At 44.3% G+C, this 23,033-nt stretch overlaps 1 long non-coding RNA gene across 1 annotated transcript in view; it reads right to left on the bottom strand.

The window, feature by feature from the left end:
• The window catches only part of LOC124615347, a 48,517-nt gene extending 32,064 nt beyond the window's left edge, over positions 1–16,453 (bottom strand). Inside the window, exon 1 of the long non-coding RNA XR_006979780.1 lies at positions 16,383–16,453. This is a non-coding gene — a long non-coding RNA (uncharacterized LOC124615347). The remainder of the gene's footprint in view (positions 1–16,382) is intronic.
• Positions 16,454–23,033: the final 6,580 nt, after the last annotated feature.

Raw genomic sequence — 23,033 nt, 5'->3', positions numbered from 1 at the left:
ACCACTGGCTTTTGCGACGTACTGAGGACATTTGCACAGGTGCCGCGCGGGTCAAATACAACAGTGCAAGCTGCAGGCTTTTCTAGCATTTGCATTTATGTTCCAGCTTGCATTTCTCGCTGTGCTTCAATATTTGTGTACACACCCTGTAATTCAGCTGGACTGCACGACTCTGAATCATCCATGCAAATAACGCATTTAAACTTACTCCCCAGTAGTCGAAAGTTCCGACAGAGCAACTGTAAATGTTATTCCGTGCTAACGAAAATACATTTCAGTGGAAACAAATTTCTGCAGATTGCATATATTTTCAACTGACAACCGTTTACAAAGATGTAGCATGCTGTTTAATTTGTTTTGCAAACTGAGTTTTGTTTCATCCCCAACTTTCCTCAGTATTTGTTTCTTTCTGTACCCCCTACCCTAATATAGTGGCTGATGTGCGACCTGTAACCACAGATGTTTCACTATTCAAGGCATTTCGTAGCCCCACCTTCTTCCTAAGGCCTTCTGTTACAGTAGCCTGTTTACCTTCAATGTTCTATTGTTCATGCTTCTACAGAAAGAGTCAACAGGAACCTCACCTTTGTGTGGTCCTGCAGTCGAAATAAGCAACCTTCCCAGCACCAGATTAACTGTCTCACACAGTTCGAATGAGGTCGTTTCTGGTGTTTCAGAATAGACAGAAATTAAACGTCAGTATCTCCTTACGCTAACCGAACGTTAACAGGTCTACAAGCAATATTACACGGAAACTCTCTCTCGAGACTGTTTCCTGGCCGCCACATTATAAACGCAGTGTTTTCCTTTCTTGTAAAATCCATAGAAAGTGATTCTAAATCTTATATCATGTGATCTATAACATCTACCTCAGCTTAATGCGTTTCTAAATTAAGTAATAGGCCAAACTTATTTTTTTATATTCACTACAAAGCTCTCCTATGCCTGCTGCTTCCATTGCCTTTTGTTACTTCCCTCCTCTCTTTAACCATTTCTGCCTTAACCAGTCTAGATCATTACTAATCCGTCTAATTCAGGCCTTAAGACAGCAATTTTCCCATCCTGCTTCCCGATGTTCCTCTCGCTGTTGTGTATCTTCAGTCTACTGCAGTCAACTCAATGCAACACAACCAAATAATCGAGCACACCACAAACTTCAGCTAATAATTCTATGCTACTTCACGAGTTTTCTAGTAGTTATAGTAACTAGTGGTCAGCAAAAAAAAAAAAAAAAAAAAAAAAAAAAAAAAAAAAAAAAAAAAAAAAAAAAAAAAAAAAAAAAAATTTTAAAGGAGAAAAGGAAAGCTCGTTTACATAAATTTTACATGTGGACTATTGTATCTATCTGTGACGAATAACATTCACCGTTCCGGAAATGTAAACTATTCAACTAGGAGTTAGCCCCTATTAGTTACCAACCTTCTCTGGAACCCCGTTGCAGGCGCCCAAAACTTCCGAGATTTTCTGCGAGACGTCCTACAGGAGCTACAGTGTCGAAGGCCGCTATTAGCGATGATCCCGTTACGTGACAATATCCTGAAAACATTACTGCGGTAGGACCTGATTTGCCTTTAAGAGTGTAATGATATATGGAAAAATGTTCCAGTCAGGTTAAACGTTGGCGTACTTGTATAAGGTAATCCTAAATACAGTTCATTATATGATGTCTCATCCTAATATTAGCAAGCAGTTACAGTTTTCGCTATGTCGCTGTGGAGCCACATGTAACAAAACGCAGTTCTCGTATGCGTATCTCAGCTGCTAATAAACAATGTTATCATACTGTAGTACAGTTTCCAGTACCCTGTAACAAAGAGTAACGTAAAAGGATTAACGAAAGTATCGCTGCTTGATGCATGTGACGTCTACTCAGACTCGTGCAGATTAATGATGTCAGTACACCATTACTGGGGTTGCTAATTCCCATGAATAATTCAATCTTTTCATCACGCTTACACTTTCGTTAGACATTCGCGACCACTGTGAAAATCGGTGTTGCGTTAAAGACAAATATTCCAGCATCGTAACATAATTCCATAAAAAATTGTTCAGTGTTTCATAGTGAAATATATAACGGTATTTTAGAACGAGAATTAGCCTTGCCGAAGTTAAGACTGTCGGGCTGGGCTAGCACTTGGATGGGTCACCATCCAGTCTGACGATCGCTGTTGGCAAGCGGGGTGCACTCAGCCCTTGCGAAGCAAACTGAGGTGCTACTTGACTGAGAAGTAGCGGCTCCGGTCTCGTAAACTGACATACGGCTGGGAGAGCGGTGTGCTGACCACATGCCCCTCCATATCCGCATCCGGTGACACCTGTGGGCTGAGGATGACGCGGCAGTCGGTCGGTACCGTTGGGCCTTCATGGCCTCTTCGGGCGGATTATAACCGTATTGCACATGTATGGAATGCTGTACACACTTGGCGTTCTGTACAAATACGCTGATTCTCAAGTGATGTCTGTAATCTGTAATTCACACAGATCAACTCTCGTATTCAACTAAGATCGGTATTATCCGCGTTCACTCCTTCGAAATACTACTTGATGACAAATTATTATTTTTGGATGAAATGGATTGTAACACGGACGACTCTGTTTCAGATCTATTTCAAAAAACGGTGCTCATTCCACTGTAGAGTGCAAGGTTCGTTCTGGAAACAATGCCTCGATCGTCGCTTACGTTATTATGATTGGTATCATTTCTTTCGTAAGCACAGCATGGTGTGCTGGAGAGCTTGAATGAAGTTAAGGAAGTGGGAGACCATGAGGCAAGATGTGAGGCTCGGTGTCGAGGGGTACCAGGATAGCTCTGTCGGAAACAGCACTTCCCAGTTCAACTAACGTGTTCAGTATCTAGGAGTATGGTTCAAAAGCCGTTAAATGGCTCTAACACATAAAAAAAGTTGGGGGAAAGCTGGCTGCGGGCCTGAGCTACATTGAAAGAATCGTATATAAATTTAATACACAAACGAAAGAGGTACACTTCAAAATCCATCGGGTGAAGAAAAAGGTAGAGGCAACTTAGTGCCCGTATACACACTTTTTCTCACGTTTAATAGAGTAGTGCTTCCATCAAAGATCAAAGTAGTCTATGAAGGTATCAGAGTGCGACCGTACATTCTGAATCCGACGCGCTGCTACCAGTTCCTTACAACCATACTCAAATGTCCTGTCGGCACCCAGCCAAATGTGTAACCTGTGGTAGGGATACTGGCTAGGATGATCGGCCACCTCCTTCTCTCTGCTGTATAAATTGATATGGAAACCATGCAGCCTCCTCCCGAGATTGTCCTGTGCCGTCCAGGAGCTTCGGGTGGAGGAAAAAGTGCCTCACCCTGTCGTTCGCAAGCTGTTGGCTAGTTGGAAACCCTGCATTTTACCATACGGCACTTACAGTACTGTTCTTGCTACACGTCGCTCCTTGACGGACATCGCCATGCAGACATGCGACCTCAAATTCAGCACCGCGGTTGTAAAACTGCCCAGTGTGACAGTAGCATCCCTGTCTCCTCCTACTCCAGCTGTGCAACAAGCCACCAGACTTTAAACTCATGGGGCGAAGTCACACTTTTTACGTCTCTCCACCCAAAAAGCATCTGAATCGTCATCTGCCACCTACAAAGGCTCCAAGAAATCAAACAAATGCAAATGGTCTTCTCCTGTAAGGCTGGCACTCGGCAGCTGTCGACATTACACCGCTTCATTATCTCCCTCCTCCCCTTTCCTCATCATGACTCTCCTCCAATTGAAGGTTCGCAACCTTAGATCCAACAAAGAGAAATTACGGTTGCTCGTTTAATTGCAGCGTCTACTTGTTCTCTGCCTCCAGGAAACAAAGTTGTGTCCTCACGTCCGCTTTGACCTCTGGCATTTCCTTCTGGTCCGCTTTGACCTCCCCCGTCACCCCGCACCCTGAAGACCGGCAAGCAGTCTCATGAGAGAGTCATCTGGGATTGCGTTCATAGTAAAACCATCTCCCTGACTACCCAGCTTCAAGCTCTTGCTATCCTCATTTTCCTTCCTCACATCACCTTTTCCCCTTGTACCGTTTACATCACTCCATCATTCGGTTTCGCCAAGGCAAAGTTCCTCCAGGGTACTAGGCAACTCCTCACCCCTTCCTGCTTCTTGGTGACATTAATACACACAATCCCCTTTGGGGTTCTCCCAGAACCTCTAAGAGAGGTGTCCTTTGGCTGACCTCTCAATCTACGTAACCGCACTTGTCTTTACAAGGGAGCACCCACATTCGTTTCAGACTCCACACACACGTATTCCAATTTGGACCTTTCCTTCTGCACTGCCCAGCTTGCCCTCATCTCGAGTGGTCCGTTCTCACTGATACATACTTGAGCAGCCATTTCCTGTGTGCTATCCGTTTGCTGGTTAGTACCCCAACTATGTACACACCCAAATGGGGGCTTTCTAAGGCCAACTGGTGGCTTTACTCCTCCCTGATGACCTTCGACGAACAACATTTCCCCAGTTGTGATGACCAGGTAGAATACCTTACGAACGTCATCCTTACCGCCGCAGACGTTCCATTCCTTGCACTTCATCTTTATCACGCCATGTCCTAGTCCCTTGGTGGACTGAAGCTTGCGCGAAGAGATGTTCTCTCAGCACTTTTAATCGTCATCGTACGATGGCAAACTGCATTCGTTATAAACAGTTGTGTGCGCAGGATCGTTGCATTCTTTCGGATAGCAAAAAAGATAGCTGGGTATCATTTACTAGTTCTTTTAACAATTCCACTCGATCTTCCGTCGTGTTGGTTCAAATGGCTCTAAGCACTATGGGACTTAACATCTGAGGTCATCAGTCCCCTAGACTTAGAACTACTTAAACCTAACTAACCGACCGACGTCACACACATCGATGCTCAAAGCAGGATTCGAACCTGCAACCGTAGCATCAGCGCGGTTCCGGACTGAAGCGCCTAGAACCACTCGGTCACAGTGGCCGGCCGGTCGTGTTGGCCAACCTGCGACTGCTTTCTGGGGACCTAGATCCATTCCTCGATTTCTGGCCTGACCGTAGCAGATGAGGTCATAGTGGACCCTACTGCCAGCCCTAACACCTTGGACCGCTATTTTGGAGAGATTTCGATCTCCAGCCATTAATACCCTGCCTTTCCACATCGGAACCAAGTGAAGGACACTTGGACGGTACCCTTCTCTTCTCATAATCGTGAATGCTATAATGCCGCTTTCACAATGAAGGAGCTAGATCATGCTCTCACTTCTTCCCAATCCTCCGCCCCAGGCCCAGACGATGTTCACATTCGAAGGTTTTAGAATCTTTCTCCTTCACATGTACAATAGCGTGTGGACAGAGGGAATGTTTCACAGTGGCTGTTGTCAAGCCACTGTCATACCCATACCCAAGCCCGGTAAAGATAAACGTGTTACTTTTAGCTATGACCCCATTTCTCTCACATGTGTGTATGCAAGGTGAAGGGACGCATGGTTCATATCAGGCTGCTTGAGGCTACATGTATGGTAGTTTACTAAGCACTGCACATTGTGGTTTCGAGCGTGCCGTTCTTCTGTTGACCGTCTTGTCACTTCGTCACCCCAAGTTATAAATGGTTTTCTGTGGAAGTACCAGACAGCGACTGTGTTTTTGGACTTAGAGAAAGCCTGCGGCACCTGTTGGAGGACTCGTACCCTCCGTATTACCTGCATTTTATCCAGAAAAACGGTGTGCCTCAGGCTTCCGTCCTCAGCGTCATCCTTTCACCATTAACCGTGTTACTGCCTGCCTCCTGCCGGGCATCTCCGGCTCACTTTTCGATGACGATTTTGCCATCTATTGCAGTTCTCCAAGGACCCTTTTCCTTGAGCGCCGCCTTCATCGTTGTTTCGATCGTCTTTACTCGTGGAGCATCGACAATGGCGTTCGCTTTTCCACTATCAGAACGTTTGTATGAATTTCTGGCGGCGCAATTGGTTTCTTCCACCGTCTTTATATCTAGGGCCTGTTGGTCTTCCGTTCGTTGAAACTCCATAACTTCTGGGACTCATGCTCAATGGGAAACATTCTTATTCCTCCCATGTGTCTTACCTGGCTGCCCAGTGTACGCGATCCCTCAATGTCGTACATGTCCTCAGCAGAACTTTCTGGGAGCGGCTCAGACCACCATCTCCGTTTGTACTGGTCCTTGCCCGTTCGAAACTAGACTATGCATCTGCACGTTCATCTATCGTACGCCATCTCAATACAAGCCACCACTGTGGCATCCGTTTCGCCACTGGCGCCTTTTACACTAGCCCAGATGAGTGTCTATATGCAGAAGCTGCCGACCTACCACTGTCATACCGCCGTGATTTTCTCCTCAGCAGACACGCACGACTTTGGTCTGCCATGTCTAACCACCCATCCTATGCCTCCTTATTCGATGACTCCTTTGATCGCCAGTATGGCGGACATCCCTCTTCTTTTACCTCCTGGAGTTCGCTTGCGGCTATTGCTCTGGCAGCTTAACTACAAGCTACCTGCACTCTCCCAATGGGTGCGGAAACATCACCACCTTGGACTCCATTAGCGTAATAAGAACTCCATCCCAGACCCGCTCTATCGGCGTTAGTTTCTCGACCTTCGCACAGAACTTCGCAATAGTACCTTCATGTACACTGATGGCTCCCGGACTGACCATGGTGTCGGGAGTGCCTTCGTCACTGGCACCGACGATTTTCGGTATCGGCTTCCGGAACACTGCTTTGTATTTACAGCAGAGCTCATCGCCCTGTATCAGGGCATCCCGCGACACAGGCTTTTCCGTTGTGTCATCTGCTCCGACTCCCTCAGTGCCCCTCAGAGCCTCTGTGTGCTGTACACCGTCCATCCCCAAATGCAATGGATGCAGGAAAGCTTTCACTTGCTCACTCTTCGTGGAACCACTATGTCGTTTATAGGGCCCACGGTCACATCGGTTGGACGGGGAACGAGGCCGCCGATGCTGCTGCCAAGGTCTCGGTGCTCGTACCTCTGCTCGTTAGTTCTTCCATCGTCTGCAATGATCTCTGCGTTGACATCAGTGAGCAGGCGGTAGCACTTTGGCATCACCACTGGTCTCCCCTTCATAAGAACAAGTTGTTGTTGTGGTCTTCAGTCCTGAGACTGGTTTGATGCAGCTCTCCATGCTACTCTATCCTGTGCAAGCTTTTTCATCTCCCAGTACCTACTGCAACCTACATCCTTCTGAATCTGCTTAGTGTATTCATCTCTTGGTCTCCCTCTACGATTTTTACCCTCCACGCTGCCCTCCAATACTAAATTGGTGATCCCTTGATGCCTCAGAACATGTCCTACCAACCGATCCCTTCTTCTGGTCAAGTTGTGCCACAAACTTCTCTTCTCCCCAATCCTATTCAATACTTCCTCATTAGTTATGTGATCTACCCATCTAATCTTCAGCATTCTTCCGTAGCACCACATTTCGAAAGCTTCTATTCTCTTCTTGTCCAAACTATTTATCGTCCATGTTTCACTTCCATACATGGCTACACTCCATACGAATACTTTCAGAAATGACTTCCTGACACTTAAATCAATACTGGATGTTAACAAATTTCTCTTCTTCAGAAACGCTTTCCTTGCCATTGCCAGCCTACATTTTATATCCTCTCTACTTCGACCATCATCAGTTATTTTGCTCCCCAAATAGCAAAACTCCTTTACTACTTTAAGTGCCTCATTTCCTAATCTAAATCCCTCAGCATCACCCGACTTAATTAGACTACATTCCATTATCCTTGTTTTGCTTTTGTTGATGTTCATCTTATATCCTCCTTTCAAGACACTGTCCATTCCATTCAACTGTTCTTCCAAGTCCTTTGCTGCCTCTGACAGAATTACAATGTCATCAGCGAACCTCAAAGTTTTTATTTCTTCTCCATGAATTTTAATACCTACTCCGAATTTTTCTTTTGTTTCCTTTACTGCTTGCTCAATATACAGATTGAACAACATCGGGGGCAGGCTACAACCCTGTCTTACTCCCTTCCCAACCACTGCTTCCCTTTCATGTCCCTCGACTCTTATAACTGCCATCTGGTTTCTGTACAAATTGTAAATAGCCTTTCGCTCCCTGTATTTTACCCCTGCCACCTTTAGAATTTGAAAGAGAGTATTCCAGTCAACATTGTCAAAAGCTTTCTCTAAGTCTACAAATGCTAGAAACGTAGGTTTGCCTTTCCTTAATCTTTCTTCTAAGATAAGTCGTAAGGTCAGTATTGCCTCACGTGTTCCAGTGTTTCTATGGAATCCAAACTGATCTTCCCCGAGGTTGGCTTCTACTAGTTTTTCCATTCGTCTGTAAAGAATTCGTGTTAGTATTTTGCAGCTGTGACTTATTAAACTGATAGTTCGGTAATTTTCACATCTGTCAACACCTGCTTTCTTTGGGATTGGAATTATTATATTCTTCTTGAAGTCTGAGGGTATTTCGCCTGTTTCATACATCTTGCTCACCAGATGGTAGAGTTTTGTCAGGACTGGCTCTCCCACGGCCGTCAGTAGTTCCAATGGAATATTGTCTAATCCGGCGGCCTTGTTTCGACTCAGGTCTTTCAGTGCTCTGTCAAACTCTTCACACAGTATCGTATCTCCCATTTCATCTTCATCTGCATCCTCTTCCATTTCCATAATATTGTCCTCAAGTACATCGCCCTTGTATAGACCCTCTATATACTCCTTCCACCTTTCTGCTTTCCCTTCTTTGCTTAGAACTGGGTTTCCATCTGAGCTCTTGATGTTCATACAAGCGGTTCTCTTATCTCCAAAGGTCTCTTTAATTTTCCTGTAGGCGGTATCTATCTTACCCCTAGTGAGATAGGCCTCTACATCCTTACATTTGTCCTCTAGCCATCCCTGCTTAGCCATTTTGCACTTCCTGTCGATCTCATTTTTGAGATGTTTGTATTCCTTTTTGCCTGTTTCACTTACTGCATTTTTATATTTTCTCCTTTCATCAATTAAATTCAATATTTCTTCTGTTACCCAAGGATTTCTACTAGCCCTCGTCGTTTTACCTACTTGATCCTCTGCTGCCTTCACTACTTCATCCCTCAAAGCTACCCATTCTTCTTCTACTGTATTTATTTCCCCCATTCCTGTCAATTGCTCCCTTATGCTCTCCCTGAATCTCTGTACAACCTCTGGTTCTTTTAGTTTATCCAGGTCCCATCTCCTTAAATTCCCACCTTTCTGCAGTTTCTTCAGTTTTAATCTACAGGTCATAACCAATAGATTGTGGTCAGAGTCCACATCTGCCCCTGGAAATGTCTTACAATTTAAAACCTGGTTCCTAAATCTCTGTCTTACCATTATATAATCTATCTGATACCTTTTAGTATCTCCAGGGTTCTTCCATGTATACAACCTTCTTTCATGATTCTTAAACCAAGTGTTAGCTATGATTATGTTGTGCTCTGTGCAAAATTCTACCAGGCGGCTTCCTCTTTCATTTCTGTCCCCCAATCCATATTCACCTGCTCTGTTTCCTTCTCTCCCTTTTCCTACACTCGAATTCCAGTCACCCATGACTATTAAATTTTCGTCTCTCTTCACAATCTGAATAATTTCTTTTATTTCATCATACATTTCTTCAATTTCTTCGTCATCAGAACAAGTTACAAGGAATTAAACCTATCCCAGCGGCTTTGAAGACTTCCTTTCGGGCCTGTCGCCGAGAGGATACCATTTTAGCTATGTTGTGTATTGGCCACTGTCTTTTTAATCATCGCCATTTCTTAAGCGGTGATCCCCCACCACTTTATGCTCATTGTCATCAACCTTGGAGCGTTCGTTATTTCCCGATGGAAAACCCTTCTTTCACCTTCTCATTTATGTTTGGCGTCTGAGATATCTGCCGTTTTAATGAACTGTGCGCGGGCTGTCGACCATGTTTTACTTTTTATCAGTCGTAACAATATTGTGAAGCACATTTAATCTTTAGTTCAGGAACACCTTTGTCTGTATGGCTCATTTAATCGATCTATCTCAGAATCCCTGTAGTCAGCTGTCTTTCCTTCCGTCGATTGGGTTTAATGTATAGTCTCTTTTAACTCATTTTTCGTCTCCGTGTTCTACGACTCTGACATGGGCACGTGTGCCCCTTGTCGCTTTTGCGCTCTAAAACGAAACAAACAACCAAACAAAGCATGCAGATTGGGGCGCTAATACACTGCTGGCCATTAAATTTGCTACACCAAGAAGAAATGCAGATAATAAACGGGTATTCATTGGACAAATATATTATACTAGAACTGACATGTGATTATATTTTCACGCAATTTGGGTGAATAGATCCTGAGAAATAGGTACCCAGAACAACCACCTCTGGCCGTAATAACAGCTTTGATACGCCTGGGCATTGAGTCAAACTGAGCTTGGATGGCGTGTCATCTGCCCATGCAGCTTCAACGCAACACCACAATTCATCAAGAGTAGTGACTGGCGTATTGTGACGAGCCAGTTGCTCGGCCACCATTGACCAGACGTTTTCAATTGGTGAGAGATCTGGAGAATGTGTTGGCCAGGGCAGCAGTCGACATTTTCTGTATCCAGAACGGCCCGTACAGGCCCTGCAACATGCGGTCGTGCATTATCCTGCTGAAATGTAGGGCTTCGCAGGGATCGAATGAAGGGTAGAGCCACGGGTCGTAACACATCTAAAATGTAACGTCCACTGTTCAAAGTGCCGTCAGTGCGAACTAGAGGTGACCGAGACGTGTAACCAGTGGCACCCCATACCATCACCGCTCCTGGCTGTGATGCAGCGTCAAGGATAACCGCAGCCATGGTCTCAGATCTGATAGCCCATGCTGCTGCAAACGTCGTCGAACTGTTCGTGCAGATGGTTTTTGTCTTGCAAACGTCCCCATCTGTTGACTCAGGGACCGAGACGTGGCTGCACGATTCCTTACAACCATGCGGATAAGATGCCTGTCATCTCGACTGCTAGTGATACGAGGCCGTTGGGATCCAGCACACCGTTCCGTATTATCCTCCTGAACCCACCGATTCCATATTCTGCTAACAGTCACTGGATGTCGACCAACGCGAGCAGCAATGTCGCGATACGATAAACCGCAATCGTGATAGGCTACAATCCGACCTTTATCAAAGTCGGAAACGTGATGGTACGCATTTCTCCTACTTACACGAGGCATCACAACAACGTTTCACCTGGCAACGCCGGTCAACTGCTGTTTGTGTATGAGAAATCGGTTGAAAACTTTCGTCATGTCAGCACGTTGTAGGTGTCGCCACCGTCGCCAACTTTGTTTGAATGCTCTGAAAAGCTAATCATTCGCATATCACAGCGTCTTCTTCCTGTCGGTTCAATTTCGCTGCTGTAGCACGTCATCTTGGTGATGTACCAATTTTAATGGCCAGTAGTGTAAGTTAGAAATAGAAGGAGTGGCAGCAAGTTTGGTTATATGTTGTTTCTCTACACCCGAAATCGCTTTGCTTCATGGAGAGGTTCACTGTCATAATTCCTGTAGCGTTTAACCAGGTATGAAGTGGAACTTCCTTTCACACCACAAAAATCAGGCGAAATGATTACATAAAATTAGAAAAGTTCAGCATCGCATCACTAGCTAGAAGTGGGTAACGAAGTGAAAAATGATATTAGCGGATAATGCCCCCTCGATCACACACCATATATTAGTGTCTTTGCAACATATATCTGTACCTGATAAATAGCGTCATAGTGAACAAGTTTCGTTGGATACAAAATGTTCGCTCAAGCTTCCTGTCGCCGCTAGACGTTCTTTGTAATTCACTATCTGACTATCTAACGTTGCCCGGCTATGTATTTGTTTCAGACTTATTAGTTCACCTGCGCCTTCCCTCCCACTCCCCCTCGCCCGTCTCCTCCTCCCCTATCGCTGTCTATCAGCTCCTGTCTCGTATCTCTGAACATTCCTTCCTCACTCCTCTCCCCATGCTTTCTTTGTGCATCTCGTCCTTCCTCCTACACTAAAGATCTTCTTCTTTCCCCGGCTCTCTGTCGTTTTCCTCTTTCCCCTCTCTCTGTCCATCCCCCCAGCCGCCTACGGCTGACCATGTCGTTCTCCTTCCCTCCTCTTCTACTCCTCCCACTATTTTTGCCCATTTCGACGTCTTTCCTTTCTCCATCTCCATCTCCTCCTCCTCGTCTTCCTCCTCCATACACCCCTCCATCTCCTCCTCATCGTCTCTCTGTGCATCTCCCCCCTCCTGCTTTCCATCTGTCCATCTTCTTCTCTCCCCTTCTCACTCCACATAGTCATCCTCACTTCATTAGGAGGCTGCTGGGCTGGTCCCCCCCCCCCCCACCCCCCTCCGCAGAAGTAGAGATAGAACGTAAAAACTTTTATGAAGTCGGTCGAGGGGTTAGAAGAAACTGTTATCAGTGTCTTTGAATGTCTAAACAGATGTCACATATATTTCGCACATATTTAACATGTTCCACGCATATTTCCACAAATATTTCACTCGTATCTCCAACGAATTTCCCATTGAACTTTCGTTTTTACGCAGCTCAATGTTTATGACGTCAGATCTCCTGGACTATGTGTCACACAGTGATATAATTTTGCAGATACACACAGTGTCACAAGTGGATATTCTTTTCGAAATGTGTTTCGAAGAGAGTTAACGGCAAAGAAGCAATAAGTTAAAGCGTTATATCCCATGCGGCAGATTTACTGCATGAAAAGTGAACATTTTGTACGTTTTTCATCAATTTTTGGGACGTGCCATTGAGGAAAGTTTCGTAAAAATTTGAAATCATTTGTAAAGTTTGTTGCGAGTAACTATGTGCTTCACTCTCAGATATATGATGAATAAAGTGTCCTCATTTGCGCGTCACTATACTTTATCATCACCACCCCTTTGAGACAGAGGTGGTTCTTACCTCTCAGTGGCATTCCATCTAGACTGCTGTGTAGCATTTTTCGGTCGGCATAAGTCTCTTCAGTTCGGCAGAACAATGGTGTCAGCTCTGTTTACCCTTTGCAAGTGTTTTGTGAAATGAACGGCGTTCACAGGTCCAGTGACCGAACAAAAAGAGGAAGTCACCAATCTATAGTCAAAAGGCTTTGAAAATAGATGGGAACGCCAGAAGAGGAGAATCTCCTGCTTCTCCCGGCTCTCTATCGATGTCCTCTTCCCCTCTCGGTGTTCATCTCCTCCTGCCCCGTATATATGAGAATTCTTAATATATATTATACAGTTGTGTGATTACGTGTACTGCGAATCTGCTATATGCAGTGCAATAACACACAAAAATAAATTAGAGATTTAGTTGACAATGAAACAGCAAACAATTAAAATTATCGACAGAGGGCATTCATCAAGAAGCATTTTGTGCTAAATTTGCAGGCATGGAGCACTTAATGAAGGTGGTGGTAAGAATAGTAAAACTTCTGAAGTCGGAGGCATTATTCGATTCTCAGTTGCTACTGTTTTCGACGGAATTGAGAGAAGTGTATGAAGACTTTATATGTCAGAGCTGAACGTGTTTGTTAAGTAAAAGGGCATGCCTTGAACGTATTTTCGGTTTAAAACCCGCTAACCTTGGAATTTATGAAGGGAAGAGGAGTGAAGGAACATGTGGAGTTAGATTTCAAATCCCACACTTTAAGTGTACTTGCATGAAGTTTTCCCACAGTAAGACGTTGCAGAATGAGAAACTACTTACTTCTGATTTGAATGCATTAAAAAGAAAATCTAACTGTGTTCAAGGGACAACATCTGACAAACACAGTCCAGTTCTCTAAACCCACTGGCGTCAAGGAAAACACAAGGTCTGAAGAGTTCATTGTAGCTTTGAAAGAAACACAATACTTTTTTCTGAACGGTTTTAGAACAGTGTCAACATTTCACCTCTTTACAAACTGTTTTTGAGACCCTTTTCCATCTCAGGTGAATGTGTGACTCGGGAGGTGCTGACGTAGTTGTTTGATCTTCAATGTAATTATCATTTTAAAGAAAAATCCTCCTACGTCAAAACTGTCCAGGATGCCCATATGTTTTTTTCTGAGCTGTAGAGTTCTTACGCCTCCATAATGAGGTCGCAAAAATGCTGCAATATTTTACTCGACTTATGACTGTGAGTGAAAGAGCTTTTCTTTGATTTTGAAACTAAATACTAAATACGTCACGAATAAGTGGCCATCTCAGTTTGAAAATCTGTGAAATTTTCTGTGTCTGTCTCTATACCGGCAGCTTGTATAAGGTGAAAATTGTATAATGTCCTCAGTACACCAAAAAAATAATGAAATAATACCAAAAATTTGGTTCGTTTCTCATCTGTGTTGTTAAGAAATGCGAAATAAGAAACCTAGTGATATGCTGCGCGACTACACTACCATTAAAATGCAGCGCATTCGCCGTTTCTCCCTCTTCTTCATCCATGCCGTGATGGTGGTGGAACTGCACAGCGAAGCTGAGTGCCACGGAATTCGTGACAGCGCACGTCTCGCTCGTAAGCCCAATTCTTGCCCCCCCCCCCCCCCCCCTTTCCACCGAGCCGAAATATGTGACTCCACTCAGCACTGAGAGACACTGTTACAGCTGAAGCACATCTGGTTAGTAGACCCTGCTGGTGCAATGAAAATTCGCTAGGGAATGCCGCAATCGTTATATATCTAACAAAAAAAAAAATGGCTCTGAGCACTATGGGACTTAACATCTGAGGTCATCAGTCCCATAGAACTTAGATCTACTTCCAGTCTCGTATTGTTCGTGGAAAGAAGGATTGTCGGTATGCATCTGTGTGGGCTCTAATCCCTCTGATTTTATCCTCGTGGTCTCTTCGCGAGATATACATAGGAGGGAGCAATATATTGCTTGACTCTTCAGTGAAGGTATGTTCTCGAAACTTTAACAAAAGCCCATACTGAGCTACTGAGCGTCTCTCCTGCAGAGTCTTCCACTGGAGTTTATATATCATCTCCGTAACGCTTTCGCGATTACTAAATGATCCTGTAACGAAGCGCGCTGCTCTCCGTTGGATCTTCTATCAACCCTATCTGGTACGGATCCCACACTGCTGAGCAGTATTCAAGCAGTGGGCGAACAAGCGTACTGTAACCTACTTCCTTTGTTTTCGGATTGCACTTCCTTAGGATTCTTACAATGAATCTCAGTCTGGCATCTGATTTACCGACGATCAACTTCATATGATCATTCCATTTTAAATCACTCCTAATGCGTACTCACAGATAATTTATGGAATTAACCGTTTCCAGTTGCTGACCTGCTATTTTGTAGTTAAATGATAAGGGATCTATCTTTCTATGTATTCGCAGCACATTACACTTGTCTATATTGAGATTCAATTGCCATTCCCTGCACCATGCGTCAATTCGCTGCAGATTCGCGCGGTTCCAGACTGCAGCGCCTATAACCGCTCGGCCTATATCTAACAAATGTTCTTTCCCACGACATCACATGTCACCTTACTCGCTTGTGGGAAAGTATTTGTAACAGCTTGTATAAGTATAACTATAATAAACTGAAATTTAAAGGTAGAGCAAACGTCATGTGTAAAACGAGTGCCATTAATCTGAACATTAACAGTATAAACTAAATTGCTTTTATCTAGACCCCCGCAGATTTTTATTAAGGGAAAGAGGAATGGTTCAAATGGCTCTGAGCACTATGGGACTCAACTGCTGAGGTCACCAGTCCCCTCGAAGTTAGAACTACTTAAAGCTAACTAACCTAAGCACATCACACACATCCATCCCCGAGGCAGGATTCGAACCTGCGACCGTAGCGGTTGCGCGGTTCCAGACTGTAGCGCCTAGAACCCCTCGGCCACTGCGGCCGGCGGAAAGAGGAATATTCGCTGTTTGGACTGGAGTATCAGTGAATAGGGAAACGATTGCGGAATTTACACATCAGAAGAGTTCTTACCTAATATTTCTAGACCACTGCTGTAAAATTACAAGTTAAAGTTAATTGCCAGTTCAAACGGTAAGCAAGAGTATCTCCATGGATGTAAGTGTGAAAAAATATCAGCATGTGATCTTAGTATAAAAGACATGATGATGATGTTGGTTTGTGGGGCGCTCACCATCGAGGTCATCACCGCTCGTAGAAGTTCCCTATCTTTCCAGTTGCTTTCTCGCAACTTCCCAAATGATGACGAAATGATGAGGACAACACAAACATCCAGTCCCCTGGGGGAGAAAATCCCCGACCAGGCCGGGAATCGAACCCACGTGATCCAGAGTTAGCAAGGCTACTCACTAGACCGCGAGCTGCAGCTGACGATGAAAGGGTCTCGAAAGGAAACTGAATTACTACCAACGCTACCAGAAATGTGAGTTACCCTCCTGTAATGCCGGAATAATTATTCTGAACAGGAATGCACTCACCATAAACGCCCAGACAGCAAGAAAAGTAAAGAGAAGCACGTATTTGTCCATCTCACTGACTGAGAAGCAGTTTCTCCTCTGGCAATATATCGTATCTCGGGTACCGTCTGCCTCGATTCTTGGCGTTATGATTCTTTGTGAGCGCAGTTTCTTTAATAGTCTAGCCATTAAAAGACTAGCATACTACCCTTTATACGAGCACTCACACGTACGCTTTTATGAAATGCCGCACAGTAGATTGGGAACTGAATAATACGGCACGTAAGAAACACTCTTTCAGCAGATGAGAAAGCAGATGGGACTGCAGGGAAATCTAAATAAGATAGCTACCTCATCCTAACAATTCTTTGTAAGCAAACGCAGCCACCAATTTATGGTGGCACCGTTGAAGCATGTGACTCCAGTATATAAAAAAGGTAGATGAACGGATCCGCAAAATTACATACCAATATCCCTAACTACTGTTTTCTTGAACATATTCTCAGTTAGAATATAATAAACTTTCTTCAGACATAGAACCTTATATCCACCGATCAGCATCGTTTTCAAAAGTATCATTAGTTCGAAACTTAAGTTTTCCCTTTTCTCAGCCGGCCGCGTAGGCCGAGCGGTTCTAGGCGCTTCAGTCAGGAACCGCGCGACTGCTACGGTCGCAGGTTCGAATCCTGCCTACGGCATGGACATGTGTGATGTCCTTAGGTTAGTTAGGTTTAAGTAGTTCTTAGTTCTAGGTGACTGATGACCTCATATGTTAAGTCCCATAGTGCTCAGAGCGGTTTGAGCCTTTTCTCACAGCCACGCGGGGTAGCCGTGCGGTCTTGGGCTTCTTGTCACGGTCCGCGCGGCTCTCCCCGTCGGAGGTTCGAGACCTCCATCGGGCGTGGGTGTGTGTGTCGTCCTTAGCGTAAGGTAGTTTAAGTTACATTAAATAGTGTGTAAGCTTAGGGACCGATGGCCTCAGCAGTTTGGTTCCAGAAGAGCTTACCACAAATTTCCAATTTGTTCCTTTGCTCACATGATATACTGAGAACTATGGATGAAAGGCAACAGGCAAATTCCACACTTCTAGATTTTCGGAATGCATTTAACACGGTTCCCCATTGCAGGCTGATAACGAAGGTGCGCATATATCGAATAAATTCTTAAATAATAGAACCCAGTATGTTGTTCTCGACGGCGAGTGTTCATCAGAGATAAGGGTATCGTCAGGCGTGCCCCAGTATAAGAACTGCTGTCGTTCTCTGTATACGTAAATGATTTGGCTTATAGGTTGGGCAGCAATAGGCTGATGATGCCGTGGTGTACGTTAAAGTGTCGAACTTGGGTGACTGTAAAAAGACACACCACCACTTAGACAGAATTTTCAGTTGGTGTGATGAATGGCAGCTAACCTTAAATGTGGGAATATGCGGATGAGTAGGAAGATCAAACCTGTAATGTTCGGATACAGCGTTACTAGTGTCCTGCTTGACACAGTGAAGGCGTTTAAATACCTGTGCACAACGCTACAAAGTGATATGAGGTGGAACAAGCATGTAAGAACTGAGGTAGTGAGGGCGAGTGGTCGACTTCGGTTTATTGGGAGAATTTTGGCAAAGAGTGGTTCACTTGTAAAGGAGACCGCATATAGGACGCTTGTGCGACGTATTCTTGGGTACTGTTAGAGTGTTTGGGACCCGTACCAGGTAGGCTTGAAGGAAGTCATCGAAACAGTTCAGGCCGGCCGGTGTGGCCGAGCGGTTCTAGGCACTTCAGTCAGGAACCGCGCGACTGCTACGATCGCAGGATCGGATCCTGCCTCGGGCATGGATGTGTGTGATATCCCTAGGTTAGTTAGGTTTAAGTAGTTTTAAGTTCTAGGGGACTGGTGACCTCATATGTTGAGTCCCATAGTGCTCAGAGCCATTTTTGAAACAGTTCAGAGGTGGACTGCTACATGTGCTACCGATAGGTTCGAACAACACGTGAGTGTTAAGGAGACACTTCTGGAACTTAAGTGGGAATCCCTGGTGAGAAGGCGACATTCTTTTCGAGGAACAGTACTGAGAAAATTTAGAGAACCGGCAACCGAAGCAGACTGCCGAACGACCCTACTGACTCCAATGTACGTTGTGCATAAGGGCCATGAAGGTAAGAGAAACTGGGGCTCATACGGAAGCCTACAGACAGTCGTTTTCCCTCGCTCTTCTTGGGAGTGGGACAGGAAAGAAAATGACAGATAATTGCACAAGGTACCCTCCGCCATGCACCGTAAGGTGGCTTGCGGAGAATCTACGTAGATATCTACATATACAGCTGTAGATGTAGATATACGCATTCAGCTCCTGATGGCGTTGTTAGAATACACATGCGTTTTTTCATATGTTTTCCCTGTTACATACATGTACTAGGAGTACAAAGTAACGAGCGAAAAACGGTCCTATCAGACCACGAAATAGTTAAATATGCTTCTGTTTAAAATACTTCGAACGGAAAGTGGGGCATCAGATGCCTCATTCTACCTTCCACAGCATCTCCAAAATTTTTTGCTAAGCGAACATGGTTCAAATGGCTCTGAGCACTATGGAACTTAACTTCTGAGGTCTCCAGTCCCCTAGAACTTAGAACTACTTAAACCTAACTAACCTAAGGACATCGCACACATCCATTCCTGAAGCAGGGTTCGAACATGGGACCGTAGCAGTCACGCGGTTACAGACTGTAGCGCCTAGAACCGCTCAGCCACACTGGCCGGCAAGCGACCATGTTCGCGCTTATTTATGCTGGTTGAGAAGAAGACCGTGGCAGTGGGAAGGAGATGGAAAAGTAGTAAGTAGTGGAAAATAGTAGCCGTGGCTGCGCTATAGAAAGAGCGAGGAAGACAATGACTATGTGAGTGAAAGGAAGGAAAACACTGGCGGTACAACGTAGTTGACAGTGACAGGATATTGCTAGGAAAAGAGGGAAGTAGTCAGTGCCAATGGGAGATGAATAAAGAGGAGGACAAAGCAGAAGTGGTGAAGAGACAGCCAATGACAATGGGAAGAAGGAAGAGAGAGATAGTGACAATGAGAAGAGACGGTTGCATTGGGAAGTGATGAATGATGTAGCAGCAATAAGAGACAGCAACAGCGAGGCAGTGACTGTGAGTCAGCAGTAGCAGGACAGAAGGAAAGGGACTGTGGCTGTGAGACAGTGACAGAGAGATACAAAGAGATAATGACAACGAGTTAGTCCGAATGAGTGAGTGAGAACGGACAAATGGGAGTGGACTGGTATGAGCAATTACAGTGATGGAGTAGCAGGTATGAGCAAGTTACATTTAGGAGAGTTTGTGGGAGTGACCGATGAGACGCATGTTAAAAAGAGCGCGAAGGCGTTCGTATGCCTACATTTTTGGAAAAACGTGTAAAGGTACTGAGGAACAGTTCCTTTAAACTGGAACATATTCGCTTTTTTCTGATTCGATACGAGTACTTTTCCGCTGATTCTCATCTTTTCGCTGTTACAGCAAGGCATTTCTCATATGAAAAGAGATGTATGGGTCAATAAAATTTTGACTGTTCTTGTGTAAAATAGAAATAACGCAATTCTAGTTTTACGCCTCAGAACGAATATTACGAGCACAAAAACTCTGCATATGCTTCAGTGTTACATCATGGGGTTCCCCGGCCCGTGCTGACGTCATATTCCAATCTTTATTTTCACCTGACACCGGGATCTAAATGCGTATTTTCGTGTACAGATAGCGTATATCTGATCCACCGTAGCCAGGAAATGGTTAAAGATATGACGAAAATTTTTGTGGTTATTCGAGATCGGTATCTTAACAATACATCTCAGATTTCAGGCATTTGCTCTGCATAGCCGAACCAGGTATACATTTAATGCCTAACTGAATTCTCTAGTCAATGAAACAGAATGATTAGACAGTTATAGCTCATAACCATACTACGTCTGCCTCTCGGTGTCGAAGTCAGCACCTGGAATATAATTTTGTGGCTCTGCACAATTTTGGCGATCTTCGACTCTGAAACTTCTTAATGAAGTCGGGACGCAAAATGCCAATGCATCGTATGCCATGGGGAAGCCGTTTTGGGTGCTATGACATGCTCACTCTGCAGCATGGGAATCAGTGTCCAAGCTGTGTATTAAATTCGATTAATCTCCCAAAATAGAGCATTAACGACCGTGGTGCAGGCTTTACTGATTACCCAGGGCACAAGGTTCCCTACGTGTTACGACACACCAAATAATGTTCCGGGACAGAGACAAGAGAGAACTTAAAATAACCAAAGAATTAAGCTTAACTTTTCCATTCACAAAATTGTAGTTTTCTATAAATGATCTTGATAGCTACATTTCAGTATACAGGGTGAGTCACCTAACGTTACCGCTGGATATATTTCGTAAACCACATCAAATACTGACGAACCGATTCCACAGACCGAACGTGAGGAGAGGGGCTAGTGTAATTGTTTAATACATACCATACAAAAATGCACGGAAGTATGTTTTTAACACAAACCTACGTTTTTTAAATGGAACCACGTTAGTTTTGTTAGCACATCTGAACATATAAACAAATACGTAATCAGCGCCGTTTGTTGCATTGTAAAATGTTAATTACATCCGGAGATATTGTAACCTATAGATGACGCTTGGAACCTCCAGCGTTCAATTGCGTGTTGTAACAAACACGGGCCACGGGCGTTTCATAGGATGTGGAGGACGCATAAATTGGCCAGCCCGTTCTCCTGATCTTACACCTCTGGACTTCTTTCTGTGGGATACGTTAAAGAAGAATGTGTACCGTGATGTGCCTACAACCCCAGAGGATATGATACAACGTATTGTGGCAGCCTGCGGCGACATTACACCAGATGTACTGCGGCGTGTACGACATTCATTACGCCAGAGATTGCAATTGTGTGCAGCAAATGATGGCCACCACATTGAACATCTAATGGCCTGACATGTCGGGACACACTCTATTCCACTCCGTAATTGAAAACGGAAACCACGTGTGTTTGTGTACCTCACCCCTCATGGTAATGTACATGTGCGTCAGTGAAAAAGACCAATAAAAAGGTGTTAGCATGTGGACGTAATATGCTGTTGAAGTCTCTTCTGTACCTAAGGTCCATCACCGTTCCCTTTGGATCCCTACGAAATTCCGTGCTCTCCGATACACACGATCGAACAGCGGAGGAGTGGTACTCAAACGTCAACTTTAGGTTACACTGTCTCCGGATGTAATTAACATTTTACAATGCAACAAACGGCATTGATTACGTATTTGTTTATATGTTGAGATGTGCTAACAAAACTAACTGGGTTCCATTTAAAAAAACGTAGGTTTGTGTTAAAAAACATACTTCCGTCCTTTTTTTATGGTTTGTATTAACCAATTACACTAGCCCCTCTCCTCACGTTCGGTCTGTGGAATCGATTCGTCAGTATTTGATGTGGTTTACGAAATATATCCAGCGGTAATGTTAGGTGACTCACCCTGTATTTCATCCACTTCTATGTTTTCAAAATTAATCAAATCTCATTTCGTATTAAAAATGGCAGCTTCCAACAATGCCGCTGATTGCAGTTCCACTGCGATCCTACTCTCCGGTGTACCAATCAGTATAATGTTCCACACTATATCTGCAGAAGTTTCAGATCAGGTGTCAGAGAAAATCTGTCTCTCGCAGTCATTATGAGTCGTTGATCCATATAGATTTATGTCACAATTACGCATATACCTTTGGTATTAAATGTAAATAAGCAGCCCTACTTTAATGTAGAGGCTACGAATGGATGAAGATATTAAGAAAATTTTAATCATTGCTCGAGATCGGAATCTTAAAAATGCATCGTACAAATTTCAGCCATTTGTAATGCGTAGCGGATTTGTTATACACAGCTCGAGTTTGGTGCCCAGAACTTTTTGCGTGGTGCTCGACAGTCGATAAAGATGACTGAAGGCGAAAAGAGAGTACTCCAACATAGACTCCTGCATATACCGTCAAAATTAGAGCATTATCCGCCGCTGACGGCGAGAAAATGGTCAAAACCCCTTCGTTCGGCTCTCTTCAGGAGCAGGCGAAGAATTAAACTGTGCCTCCAAATGACCCATAATGCGCACAGGGGGCAGAAAGAACCAGCTGGTTTTCTCCATTTGCCTAATCTGGAGGAAGTGTGTAATTTTCAAAAATTGACCAACTACTATACGATATTTTCAGTAAGATGAACGTTCTGTTGGGTCTACAAATGGTGCTCCCTAGCTCAGTACAACCCGAGGTATGAGCCCCGGAAAATCCCGTATTCATACGCGGGATTTTCGAACATACCAGTAGCGGGCGCTGTAGCGTTCGAACCGGTAGTGGTGAAAACGTTTGGCATTAAATGTAAATAAGCAGCCCTACTTTAATGTAGAGGCTACGAATGGATGAAGATATTAAGAAAATTTTAATCATTGCTCGAGATCGGAATCTTAAAAATGCATCGTACAAATTTCAGCCATTTGTAATGCGTAGCGGATTTGTTATACACAGCTCGAGTTTGGTGCCCAGAACTTTTTGCGTGGTGTTCGACAGTCGATAAAGATGACTGAAGGCGAAAAGAGAGTACTCCAACATAGACTCCTGCATATACCGTCAAAATTAGAGCATTATCCGC

This window comes from Schistocerca americana, chromosome 5 (assembly GCF_021461395.2).
Source record: "Schistocerca americana isolate TAMUIC-IGC-003095 chromosome 5, iqSchAmer2.1, whole genome shotgun sequence".
NCBI lineage: Eukaryota > Metazoa > Arthropoda > Insecta > Orthoptera > Acrididae > Schistocerca > Schistocerca americana.
This window is presented reverse-complemented; position numbering and strand designations above follow the sequence as displayed.